Consider the following 14,780-nt stretch of genomic DNA (forward strand, 5'->3'; position numbering starts at 1 on the left):
TCCAGCAGATCTTTAATGTATTCTGGTGCTAAACTATTCAGTGATTTATAAACTAACAATATTTTACAGTGTATTCTCTCAGTGAAGAACTGCAGAACTGGGTGATGTTCTATCTTCCTGGGTTTAGTCAGAACGCTAGCAGCAGCATTTTGGATTTTATCAATACCAGAAGATTATTCTGGTATTGAAATTTTCATTTCCTCATCAGGGATAGTTCAATAAGATCTTCAGTAATGAGCTGTATCACTGCATAGAAAAACTCAGGTGGTGAATTACAGCCAGCTGACTTAAAAAAGTAAAAAAAACAGAAACCTGGAGATGTTCGTACTACAACCCGGTACATCAGAAACATCTGGACTGGATCTCCTAGAAGAATAATGTCTAATCCCTGCTAAAATATTCTGCTTCATTTGAATCTTTTCTTATCTGACTATAAACTTTGTCCTTATTTGATAATCTAACTTTGATAAGAAAATAGTTGTTTTATTACATTGTTAGAATATAACAGGGTAATAACTAATACAAGATGAAGTCTTCTAACATGTAGCCTTACCACATGTTAGAAGACTTCCTCTGCTTTCACAGGCCTGTCTGCATACTAACAGAATATAAACAGATTTGGGGAAATGGCTAATATTAAAATAAACAATAAAAATGGTTTCAGAATAGTGCTGGACCTCAGTTAGCAGCTAAATATACAACAAACAGCTGGTGTTGATCAACTGGGTGACATTAAATTGCTGTAGAGGGAAAAAATATCACCAAAATGATCTCTATAAGTAAGCTGCAGTCAAAGCTCAACTGATGGGGCACCATATGTTGGACATACAACATTAAACCTCTGCAGTCATTTGTTTCCCACTCTGGGTTTTATGTGTGAGCTGATGAGACATGAGGATGGGATTTATTTAAAAATAGCATCATTGGATGGCATGCAAAAAAGGGCATAAAGTTTAAAACACACAAAGGCAGCCATTCAGGGTTGTTCAATATTTGCTTTGTGGCAACTAATTACAGTTACTTAACATTGATAAACTCTCCCTGCCTCCAAGGTTTACATAAAATCCCCTATATGGGCCTCAAGATATAAAAACATTTATCACTTCATGGTTTTATCGTCTGTACCCAGGGTGTTCAAAGTGAGGCCCGGGGAACATTTGCAGCTCTTGCACTGATTTTGTGCACAGACCCCCCCTCCCTGACCACAATTCAAGAATAAGTTTAATAATTTAAAACGAAAGTTTAACTTTAAATTAGACTCTACTTAAGCAATTGTTAGATACAACACAAAAAAGTGATAGTTCTTCCCAAGCTTTCTATTTTTATTAGATTTTCTTTTCCTCATCAATTTAGGCTTTAAAGGGAAACAATAGACTTTACTTGATAAATATTTATTTTAGATGTAAAAAACAATACAAAAAATACTGTAGGCTGTTTGGTTTTTATGGATATAAATGAATTATTGTCAGACAGACGTTGCCATGTTGTTTACTCTGCAGTTCATTCTGGGTAAATGGCATATGCAAGGTTCAATTGTGCTAGCTTCATCCAGCCAAAACAGCGATGAGCAACATCATTCATCCTCTTCAATTTGAACCAGCAATTGATGGAAATGTAGAAATCACAAGAGGTAATGAAGCTGAGGAGGACCAAACAGAGGAAGAAGTTGGCAGAAGAAGCTGGTGTTTGTGCTGCTGCTGTCACTTTCAGCTTCATAAATGAAACAATGAATGACCAGTACCTCTGGTCAGGCTATGTGATCTGGAATGTAGTTGACATTGTCTGTGTCTGGTGTCGTCTTCCATCTGATGTCAGGTCTGTGATTTTACATTTGGTAGCACTGCTAATGGGAATAACTTCGTTGTCAATTCAAAGATCTTCCAGTGCTGCCTTTCTCTCATGTTTCTCTCTGCGTGCTTCTCTCACTAGCCAACAACAGAGTTTTGTCACTTTCTAGATAAAAATTGTGTTTTAGTTAGCTCAGATAGTGACCACCCGTTAGATCCTTCATCAATTTTGTTCATAGAAATGACTCAAAGTCTTCTGGAGAAAAATGTTGAGAGAGCCCAAATGTGGGAAATTCAGGTGTGTATCTGAATCTGGATTAAGTCATCATTTCATCTTATTTTCATGACATTGGCACATTTTGGCTGGGAATCAGAACTCAAATCTGGAAGACGACCATTTGTCCGATAAACCACCAACAGAAGGAAAAGTTAGCAATATGGAAACTTCTGCACAGTTGACATTCCTCACGATTACCTAAAAAGGTAGATTCAGTACAGCCTTAGCAGGATGTGAGACAAGAACAAAACTTGTCGAAATGAAGTTTCGACAAGTTATATCATCATGATTACATCGTATGTTTATTGCTTCCCACTATGTAATACATGTAGAGAAACAACTCAGCCTGCTGAAATCTGCTTCATTTTTGTGTGCAGATGTTGAGGAAGACGTAAAGCTTTGAAACAGATGCATAGAAAACTCTCCTGAGCTCAAAATCCTTCAGGAAATAAGGGCTGATTCAAACAGTATTTCAGAAGATTATCTGCATTTCCATTATGTGTCCTGTAGGATCCTCTACATGATGCATATGTTAATGCACAAGAAACCGTCACAGCCAATAACTGTGCAGCTGCTCTGCTTCATTTACCGCCTATCCTCTTTTTGTCTCTGTTTCTCTTACCTTTCTGCTGCCTCAAGTTTTTCTTGTGTTTTCTTTCTCCCATTTCAGATTCTGCATTTTGAAAAAGGATGAGATGAAAAAGGCGGCGACTGAAACAAGACATGGTGGAATCAGTTCAGAAGCATTCCAGCCTGTCCAGGGAGGATATGGGATGTTGAAGGTTGGACAAACAGATGTTCAACATGTGGCAGAGCTCCTCATTTAAACAAACGGCAGAGTTTGTGTTCACTACAGGCTGCAGATCTGCAGAGTGATGTAGACTGACAGGCTTGAGGGCAGACATATAGATCATTTGGCTTGTGTGTGTGTGCATGTGCATGGGTGTGTGTGTTTGAGCTATTGGTTGCACTTTATTTGAAGGGCTGTGCATTAGACTTATTCATTAAAAGTATCATTATTAACCGAATGACAACAGTCACAAGCATTAATTTTTCCAGACTGATGCACATCTTTTAAATAAAGTGCTACAGAGCAGCTTCTCTGAGCTCTCAGTAAAGTAAAACTACTTCAAGTAATATAAAAATTTAAGTTTTAGAATAACAGAATAATATAAAAACAAGATGACTTTTTCAGGATCAACAAGAAAGATTAGCAAAAAAATAAAAAATATAAAAACATACCCTAGAAAAATCATATGAACACAGTATTTACATTTTTATATTTTTTTGTTTGTCTTCCTTCTATGGGGGTCTGTTGCCCCAGAGCTTAATCCTGTAACTAGTGGGTTGCTGGTTTGAATCCCCACTTTGCTTGTCTCTGTCAGAGGGTGGCGCTACTGCATGGCGACCTCACCTCTGTGGCTACAACGTAGTTTAACCAGCATGTGAATGTGTATGTGAATGATTGGATGTAGTTTGAAGCACGTTGGACTTGATAAAGTGTTATACGAGTGCAGACCATTTACCACTTTACCATTAAAATTCCAGGTAACAGTTTTTCCCAAGTTGTCTGGCTGAGGTGGCAGGAAAGGTGTGTTCCTCCAAAGCCAAGCTCAGCTGTAGTAGGTTAGAGAAGCACTTTGTTAAATAAATGTAAGAAAAGGAAACCAGGGAACAAGCATGTCTGCTGAGGTCAGGCTTTTCCTTTTAGAGAAATTCCAGTTGAAGAGACATTGGAGGGAATCCATAAAAAAATAAACACTCTTAAATAAGTCATGATTAAAGCTAGAAGAGTGAACCAAAGGCCCAGAAGCTGTTGCAGAGATTTTGAGAGAACATCCATGACATTCACTAAGAACGTGAATGTTCTTTGTGGAGCTGTTTTAAGAGGTGGAGTGGCCTCCGCCTCAGCTCCAGTCTGTCTTCTCCAGTCATCACCGCACCGACAATCATTCAAGACCTCCACTCCCATCCCATAGGATCAAGCTGACACTCTCCGTTCTCTTTCTCCGTTCCCTCTCTGCTGTACTAGAGCAGTGTGTGTGTGTTTGTGTGTATGCCCTGTTGTGATGCTGGCTGAACCAGAAGTGAAAAATGAAGAGATGGATCATTATTGTTGCTTCATTGATTGCATTCTTCAATATTACTCATGTTGATTGACAGTAGCTGTTGTCACATCACCATTGGTTTCCCAGTAATTCTAGTGTTCACCCATCTTGGAGTTGTTCCAGGGTCTATTTACACAGATTAAGTCAGGTCCAGTTAAAAAGTCACCAACATTTCCACTGATCCAAAATTTTTCACTTCTGACAACTTAAAGCTTAAGCCAGATAAGTCCAGACTGGAATGACCTTCAGTTAGTCAACCTGCCACATCAGAGTGAAAGATACTAGACAGGAAGTGATGACTCATTCAGACTGAGGCAGATGGAAGAGACTCGGGCTGATAGAAGACCAACTGGTCCTGAAGCTGACTCCTAATTAAAGAGTCTTATCCCTCCATGGCAATCATTCCATTGTGCTGAACACCCAGTGGACCTTGCGCCACCTTTGAAGCACAGCTTCTCCTCAGAGCTGCAGCTTCCAGACTCCTCCAGCCCTGGGGCAGCCCCTCTCAGGTCCTTCAGACTAGCCAGCAGCAGTTAACAAACTCCTCTGGGAACTGTGTGTCTCATTATAAGATCTACGTCTCCTTGCAATGCTGTTGAAAGCATTGTTCATGGGCATTGTTCATGAGGAGCCCTGTTTTGATGACTTCCTGAGGGCAGAGTGTTAGAAAGAGCAGGAGTTTTTAAAGAGACTGAGGCCCAATTTCAATGAGTTAAATCACAGAAATTAAGTAAAATTTATTTTAAGTCAAGTTTGATATAGAATTTTTTTAAACACCTGAAGTTAATATACTTGATTGTACTATAAAATGGCACAATATACCTGGAAACACATAACACTGCCCCTTTAAAACAAGAGCCTTCAAAGGAGCTTTAAATATTGATCACTAGATCAGTATAGGACCTCAGAATAGACCCTAATGGAGCCAGATGTTCTTCTCCCAACATTTCATATTATTTGTGTATTAGTTGCACCAGACTTGTTGGGTAGTGTGTTCACATGTTATGTCTGTCACTCAGGCAGCGCTAAAACATGTCACATGTGGTGCAAGGGAAACCGATGACAATTAAAATGAAATTCCATGGAGGCAATGTAAATATTAATGTTCTCATCACTGAAGCTTGTGGGCTTAACTGTGAAGAATGGTTAAGTTTATGTGGAGAAGGACATGCGAACCACACGCTGATGCACTTTGTATTCGGTTTTGACAAACACACAGTGACACAAACACAAAGAGTGTGTAGAGGGGTTAAAATATTCTCCATTCAGTCACATGTCTGTCACACATCAATGTCTGTGGTGGAAAAATCACACTCATAAATCTGCTGAGATTTGGTGTGTTTAAATGCTTCTAGTGTGATGCCAGAGGAAGTGGCTCAGCTCTGTCCCACCTGCTGCTGGGCACATCTGATCAGCTGGCTGAAAACACCTTTCAGTCCCACAAAGGAAAGAAGATATCACATCTGGGAAAAAAAATTAAAATCAATAAAAACACATCATCCATCTTTGATATTAAGGTGACATTTTTTAAAGATCCAGATGAATAGGTATGTTCTCTTCCTGCTAAAACCCCCAAACAAACAGCCTGACTAATTTATCTAATAATAAGAGTTTCTTCTGACTGTAGAATTCTATGAAAAACAAAAAAGTAAAAAAGAATAACACTAGAAAAGTACTTTTGTGGGCTTTTAGTTTAATATATCAAAGTTAAAATGGATGTAAATAAATTATATACATAATATGGTGGTAATACTTTATTCTAGCAGCGGCGTAAAAAAAACATGTTTTAAATAAAGTGAATAAAAACACGTTTGTTATTTTTGCGTGAATGTTGTGATGCCCTCATCCTCTCTCTGTTTGACCCAAACTCATAAGTCCTGGTGGGAAGCAGGAGATCTCTGATTTAACTTCCACACCTGCAACAACAGAGATAAACAACGCAGATGCTCACACACAGACCCACCCACACACACACACACACACACACACACTGTGAACTACAGGAAACACACAGCCACAATAACAGTGTGTAGCATCATTTATCATTTATGACCCGCCTGCTGTAATGTTGCAATTATTCATTTGGCATCAACAATAGTGATGTAATTATGATCACAGTATGTTTAAAGTTATCTCATTGTGCTTACCTAATTTGCAGAAGTACAGCTGTGTAATGTTTATTACAACTGGGACATACATATATATATATATATATTTTGTGTGTGTGTCCATCAAATGTGGCATATACCAAGGAGATGCTCTGTCCCCGCTACTGTTCTGCATAGGCCTGAACCCCCTCAGCCAAATTATCAACAAGACTGGCTACGGATACCGACTCAAAAATGGGGCCAACATCAGTCACCTCCTCTACATGGATGACATCAAGCTGTATGCCAAGAGTGAGCGAGACATCGACTCACTGATCCACACCACCAGGATCTACAGCACTGACATTGGAATGTCATTCGGACTAGAGAAATGTGGTCGGCTGGTCACAAAGAGGGGGAAGATCATCCGCACAGAAGGAGTCTCACTCCCACAAGGAACAATAGCAGACATAGAGGACAGTTACAAGTACCTAGGTATACCACAAGCAAATGGCAACCTCGATGAGGTCACAAGGAAAGGAGCCACAGCTAAATACCTCCAACGAATAAGGCAAGTCCTGAGAAGCCAGCTCAATGGCAAGAACAAAATCAGTGCGATAAACAGCTATGCCCTGCCAGTAATCAGATACCCTGCTGGAATAATTAGCTGGCCAAAGGAGGAGATAAAAGCCACAGATATTAAGACCAGAAAACTACTAACCATGCATGCAGGGTTCCACCCCAAATCCAGCACCCTGAGACTGTACACGAGCCGCAAGGAAGGAGGCAGAGGACTAGTGAGTGTGAGAACCACTGTCCAGGACGAAACAACAAAGATCCATAAATACATCAGGGACAAAGCCTCAACAGACAATGTGCTCAGTGAATGTCTCAGACAACAGGGAACGGAGGTTCAGGTGCCAGAGATACCATCATGGGAGGACAAGCCCCTACATGGGATGTACCACCAGCAAATAACCCAAGTGGCTGATATCATGGCTTTTTCCAGCCATTTTCCTACCAATGGCTGGAAAAAGCTGGACTCAAGGACAGCACAGAGGCCCTCATCCTGGCCACCCAAGAACAGGCCCTAAACACCAGAGCAATAGAGGCCCAGATCTACCATATCAGACAAGACCCAAGGTGTAGGTTGTGCAAGGAGGCCCCTGAGACAGTCCAGCACATCACAGCAGGGTGCAAGATACTGGCAGGGAAAGCGTACATGGAGCGACATAACCAAGTGGCAGGCATAGTGTACAGAAACATCTGTGCAGAATATGGACTGGAAACCCCGAGATCAAAGTGGGAAACACCCCCAAAGGTGGTGGAGAACGCCAGAGCTAAGATCCTGTGGGACTTCCAGATCCAGACAAACAAAATGGTAAGGGCGAACCAACCAGACATTGTCGTAGTGGATAAACAACAGATAAAAGCCGTTGTGGTTGATGTAGCAATACCAAGTGATTGCAACATCAGGAAAAAGGAGCACGAGAAACTGGAGAAATACCAGGGCCTCAGGGAAGAACTGGAGAGGGCCTGGAAGGTGAAGACCACAGTGGTGCCTGTGGTCATCGGGGCCCTCGGGGCAGTAACCCCCAAACTGGATCAATGCACTAGTACAAATGATAATTCATTACCGATGTGACTAAAATTGCATCAAATGCATTGATTGTAACGCAGATCATTTTTGACCTACTTAAGGTAGAGTGGAGGGTCCTGCCATTCATACAGATAAGGGTAGAAAATATTCACTACCTCTGGAAATGTGTTCATGAACATAAAAACGGAACAAATTTATGATTAAAGAATGAATTTGCTCCTGAGCAACACCTCTGGCAAATCAGAACTTCTTGTTTGTGTGACTCAAGGATGTCGGTTACCTCCAGAGTAAAGAGGATCACTCCACACATTCCTGAGGCAAAGTAAAGTACACAAGTCGCAGAGAAGGAAGAAGTCAAATTCACTTGTCTGATCTAAACAACAGAAATCAGGCTGAGTTTGAGAATCCTGCTGACATTGTGCCACATACAACCTCTGAGACACCTTCCCTTCTAATTTAAACACTTGAATGCCTCAGCATGTGCTGCTTTTTTCTGAGTGCACTTACATTTAGATGCAGTGACACTGCATCAAATATTTATTTGAGTCTCCTTGAACACTGAAGCAGAACTCTACTTAAATATTTCTGACACCGTACCACGGAAAACTTTGAGGTTTTTAATCTGTGAAAATGAAACTCCACTTTTGTACAATCAGAATCAAATGTGAGGAGATAGTGGACTTTATCAACCCTTGACAAAAAGCAATGTTCCAATTTAGAAAAATGTGGTATGCATGCAGGTCAGTATTGAGCATACGAATGATCTGATTTGCAAGGAGCTGATGGAGTTAGAAAGGCCAACAAGTTCTTACAGGTTCATAAAGAAATCATGTAGTCTAAAACATCCCGATGTCGGGATCATGCAGGTCAACAAAAGCACAGAGTATTTCTGTAAAACGTAGAGATGGGGGAAATAAGAAGCTGGAGAGTAATGGTGAACTAATACACACAGGATAAAATGACAGAAATGGTTATTAAAATGGAAATTCAAAAGTGCAGGCAGCAGAACAGCAGAGGATAAAACAGCATCAACCCAACTGGGAGGACTGAGCAAACTGGGTAAACTGGGGAAAATCGGATCAATAACATGCTGGTGAAGCTGTTAGAACAATGTAACAATGATACTAACATGGTGGAATATTTACAAATACAAAATAAATGCATGTACACCAGAAAACTATCCAGAATGCTGTCGTTGTATTGTTTACCTTTTCCAGGACAGAGTGTGTGAATTCAGCTGATTCCAGCAGAGCTGTCAGCAAACACATTTCTCCCAGAATGCAAAGCTGTCCGTCTGCTGTCAGATACCCTGAAGCTGAGCTGAATGTCTGATTTAACACCTGATGCGGTCACAAACCGCCACTCATCTGCCAGCATGACAGCTGGTTACCATAGAGACCCAGCATGGATCAGTGGACAGACATTACTGCTGACCATGGAGTCATACCGGCTCCACCCCCAGGCTAGTTGGGCAAAGGGAGACAAAAGTATCTGTTTTTAATGTTTTTATGTGTTTTTCAATATTTCACACTCACTGCACCAAAAACTAGAGTGTGTGACATCATCACGGTGCTGATGAAAAAAAACATATCTGACTGGAACAACCTTTGTTTAATGGTTTAAGTTAATTATGCAAAAACTGTAAAATGAATCAAAATGTATTTTCCACCAGGTGCAGTTCAGTTTGGTGTGATCTGAGCATGAAAAGTTTAAACAATTCTTATGTGCTTCTTCAGTGTTGGAGGGAGAGATTCACATAAGAGAACCTGAATAGTGAAAAGTGTGTTTCCATTCTCTGCATCTGTATCCTTATTACTTTTGAGTTGTTTATTCCAGTCATTATTCAACCACTGAAATATTTAACTCAAATTATGACAGTAGTTCATTTTAATGCATTGACATTCACCAGAATGTATAATTGAAATGCACACATTCAGTGCAGCAGTGAAAACCTGCAGTGTGCGTTTTCATGTGTGTGTGGTGCTCTGAGCAGATGTAAAGGGTTAGTGTGCACAGCATGTGTGCAGCCTGTGCCATCACACACACTCCAGGAACAATGTTTTTGTAATGTGTATGAGGTGACCCTCAGAGACCTTCAGCAGGGTCGGATGAAGAACTTTACATCTAATAGACTTGTTGGAAGTTTCCATCAGGACGCATCTGGCAAATGCAAGGATTTATACGTATCGGCTTCCTTATGACCTCCATCAAACGACACACGGCGCTCTAACAACGCCGCTGTGCATGCAAACACTCTGCCCCGCGCGCTGAGGCATGCTGAGCTAAACTGCTTTTCCAAAGCTGATGGCGGCAGCGCGGGGAGCGGGCGATGAGTGTGTTTTAAGGCGAGGGAGCCAATCTAGTGACGGCAGCGCTCCATTACACGGTCAGTGAGGTGAGGTGGTGGCGTGATGGAAATAGCAGCCTCTTTTCTGTAGGTCACAGAGGACGGTGGTAACACAGCAGCTCTGCTCACTTTCTCTCAGGGTGTGTGTGTGTTTGTGGCTGTGTGGGTGTGTGTGGGAGGGGAGGTTTCAACAAAGACATCCTCTGATTCGTCTCATTTCCTCTGTGCTCATCTGAAAGTGTCCTGTTGGTTTACAGGAGCGATGATGAGCACCAGACACATTTTTAACATGAGGATGAAGACGAGGCGTTCATGTGACCGGAGCAGGAGAAGAAGAATTGGGGCAAGCAAGGGCAAGATACCCTGATGCTGAGTCAGAGCGGCAACCGGCAGCTCATAAGCTATGCAAATATGTCAATTTGCAAATAAGCAAATGCACTGTGGACTGTTAGTTAAAGACAACATGGAGTCAAACTGGTGGAGCTGATCACCAAACAGACCAACATGAACTCACACACAGCTCAGGAAAAAACAAGGTCAAACATGTAAACACACTGCAGGAATCATCCAATCACTGCAATGACATCATCAGTTAAAGAGCAACATCCATCCATCCATCCATCCATCCATCCATCCATCCATCCATCCATCCATCCATCCATCCATCCATCCATCCATCCATCCATCCATCCATCCATCCATCCATCCAATTAATTTTAAAATTAATTGCTGAGCCTTATCCAGCTGAGGAAATAAAGGTATAGATGTTCATTAGACTTGATAAGCTGCCAACTCCTCTACTTAGACTAGAATAATTAGATTAACACAACCTTAAATTGAGCATTCTTGTTGGGTTTCCTCTGTTCTGGATGTATTAAACGTTCCACAGAAGCCAGAGTCCAACATTTTTTGGGGGGGGAATTTAAACCCATTTTGTCCCACTTCTCAAGAATCACTGTTCTGATCCCTTTGAAAAGGTGGCTCAGCTTTAGCAGGCAGCATGTCTGTGATAACTCCAGGTTAGAGGCAGAGCCAGATTCTCTCACACTGTCCTTTTCTGAATTCTTGTCATTCAGTAATGACTGAACACTTTTTTCTCTGCTCACAAGAGGCAGCGACTGCTCCTCAGTCCTCCGATAATTGTGTGGGAGTGCTGCAGACTTCCCCTCAAGGTAATCAGCAGGCACTTCTGGCAGATCGCCCTCCTTTAGTTGTGTGGACAGACAAAGTCAAAAAATCTATTAAATCAACTATGAAAAGTTTAATGTCATCTTGAAAAGGGCTTCCTGTCGTCACTGAGTGAGGACGTCTCAAAGCCTGACCTGCATTCCCTGCATGGATTCCAAGATCCATTTCATCAGGTTTGAAACTTTCATTTACAGATGAGTTTTAGGTTAATTATGTCTGTAAATCTTTGTTACGTCACAGTAAGAAAATCTACCTTAAATTAAACTGTCACAACTTGATTATAAATTCCAATGTTTCCAATTTCTGTAAGAGGAGAAATTGTGCCCTTTGCAGGTCCAGATAATAGATAGACCTCCACCATACCATAATATTTATGATGGGACAAGCACAAGGACAATGTACTTCATCACTTTATCATGGGACACTTTTGGTAAATCCAACATCATCATTATCATCAATGGTATATTTTAGCACACCTTTGAACCGTGTTTTATATCATCATCTCCTCAACTTTCCATCCAACTTGCACAATGCAGAGCTAAAGCAGAGCTTCAGCTGGATTAGTATCCACCGACAGGCTGTTCTACAATACCTTCAGTATCTGCCTTTTCATAATTGTGTCGCTGGGTTAACAGGTTCAGGACAGCATTCTAGACGCCGCTCTCCTCTGTGACGTCCTTCAGCTCCTCATTAGGGACCTGAGCAGAAAGCAGGTTATCCGTCTGCAGAAGGACGAGCAGTGAACAGTCCAAACGCTGGCCACCAGGGGACAATCTGAACAGATCCCCAAGCCTCATCATCTGGTAATAACAAATTACAATATATATTTTTATATTGATATCTTTAAAGACTGTTGAGGTCACCTGACATTACAAAATTCTCAAAATAAAAATAAAAAAATGTAGTGAAAGTGGTAGTTGGAAAACAGTGATTATTTAGGATAGACAAGTCTACAGTCTTGATCAACCGTCAGGGTCAATATGCTACTATTATTATTACAGGATGTTTGAAAACAGACAGATGAGTAAATTGCCACAAACTGAAACACAATCCTCAGTATCACTCAAAAAGCCCTGATCCATTGAACTATTTCCTTCCTGCTGTCACTTTCAAACAAGATGTCAAGAAAGTTGAGCGGATTTCTTTAGAGGCAGAGGTTCATCCCTGGCCCAGAGGGAATACTGCTGCTTTTCCCAGTTTAGGACCACAGCCTGAGCCTTATTAGAGCCAACAGACACCTTCTCTGCTCCATACAGTCTGAACTGCTGAAGTGCTTGTTGATGGTCATCAATGTCCGTACCAACAATGAGACCCTAAGCTTTTCTAACCAAACATACTGCTGTGTGCTGCTCTTTGAATACACAAGTCAGATTTTTTAAGTTTCTAATTGAAAATACAAAGTGAACTGAAATACATCCATGTGCCCCAAAACTTCCACAGGTTCTCCCACAACACGTTGCACCTCTATAAATCCATAACAATTATTATGGGACAATATGGCAAGGACAAGTATTGGATCTTGTCAGCACACAAGGACAGAATTCAAATAATAGTGAGTCTGTTAGGGTAACAATAGTCCATTGTCTCATGAACAAGGTGAAGGTCATACTACTCCTCAAATATAAAAAAATAATTGATGTTCTAAAATAATTTATTCCATGTTGGAGAATAAGATATCTGCTATTAGGTCTGACATGAATGCAGAGGGTTTGGAGCTGAAAGAATACAGAGAAACAATCTCAATCGTCCAACAAACACAGACGGTTAGTGCGGTTAAGAATATGGAAGAAAGTCTTCCATAGTTCTACACAACACTGCAGCAGATGGTAATCTAAAGCAGGGTTGCCCTACATGCTGATCTTAGGAAGGTTTTGAGTCGATGTGGCAAAAACTACATTTTGCTTCATCCAGAGCCTCAGGGCCCTCAGCTGTGAGGAACAATTGCTTCCTGGAGGTCTGGTGTGTGTTGAGGTTTGTCAAAGTTAAAGTAAGATCAGGGATGTGAGAAGCTTGATTAGGAAGGTTTGAATGGTTTGGGTTGAATGGACAGCAGTAAGCAACCAGAATATGTGAAAACCACAGGAAGCTGGTTGGAGAACTGAAAATTGGTTGTCAAACAAGGAAGTTAAGGATGATAAAACTGTTCACAACCTAATTGAACCTTCTCATGCGGAACGTCGACAGCACTGCTATTTCAGGCTGCTTTTATTAAAGATTAGCAACAGGTGTGACTTAGGCTGTATTTTATTTGCTAATTGACTGCTTTCTAAAAAAAAATTAAAAAAAGAAAAAAAAAACTTTTGCTGTTCACAGGTTCCTTTTGCATTACCTCTGACAGTGATTGTATTTAATTACTGTGTGTGTCAGTCAGAGTGATTCCCACAGCTGCGACGTCCTGCCTGCTCTCAGCCTCAGCAGGAGCCGAACATCCGCCTGCACCGGGAAATCCCCACAGACCTGTAGGATTTATGCAGCTCTCCAAAACCCATTTGAGGTTAATGGGGGCTAAAAGTTGAAGGAGTTTACTTTGAGCTTCCCTTTCCAGACAATAAAACATGAGTCATTCTCCACACTGAGGGCAAAGCTGCTCTCTGTCACACAGGGCTTTGTTGTCAACCTGCTGGTTTGAGAACAAATCAACATCTGTTTTTAGCTTCTGCCTATCACTCATGTGTTTCCATTAAAAATATCCACACTGAGCAAAAAACACAAAGCAATATTAAATGGTCAACACAACACACACATTCATTTAAACACAAAGAAGAAACACTACATGAACAGCACCAAAGCTGGCAATGAAAGCCAACTCCTTCAGTTGTGTTCTCATTATTCTGAGTACTTCACTTGAATCAGGACTAGAAAAAAAACATGTTATGCTAAAAACACAAATTCAGATGTAACTAGAGATGAAATAATTGTTCAAACTAATCATTATGAATCGATTATTGAAATAATAAATAATTGCTAATTGAATAGTCAAAAAATAATGACCAGATGAGCCCTGAACTGCATTATTAAGTCAAGCAGAAAAGGTCCAGCTTGTCACATGTTATTGTCAGTAGGATTTATTTAGCTGCAGATGAATCCTTTGCCACAAATGATAAAGTGTTCACAAATAATTCATTTAGCCAATGAATTATTTTCTTAAGAAAGGAATTGAAACTTTATTAGTCTTTTTTCTTTATGTTTTTCTAATATTGTATGAACAAAACTAAAGCGATAAACTAAAACGTTTGCCAAATGTGCAAGTTTTTTTTTTTCTATCTGATTAGATTCAAATGATTGTTGTTTCAGCCTTAGTCCCAACCTTACACTAGCCCCATGTTCAGCCATAGTTTGTTGGTTATGATACATCAGAGACTTCTCTTTCCAATAGAATTGTATTT

General features: G+C 40.6%; 1 protein-coding gene across 1 annotated transcript in view; it reads right to left on the minus strand.

Annotated features, from left to right (window-relative positions):
• The window catches only part of gfra2b (GDNF family receptor alpha 2b), an 89,131-nt gene that overhangs the window by 15,002 nt on the left and 59,349 nt on the right, over nt 1-14,780 (minus strand). The gene's annotated exons all lie outside the window — the stretch shown is intronic.

The sequence above is a fragment of the Poeciliopsis prolifica genome, unplaced genomic scaffold, assembly GCF_027474105.1.
Source record: "Poeciliopsis prolifica strain line A6 unplaced genomic scaffold, Auburn_PproV2 SCAFFOLD061, whole genome shotgun sequence".
Classification (NCBI taxonomy): Eukaryota; Metazoa; Chordata; class Actinopteri; order Cyprinodontiformes; family Poeciliidae; genus Poeciliopsis; species Poeciliopsis prolifica.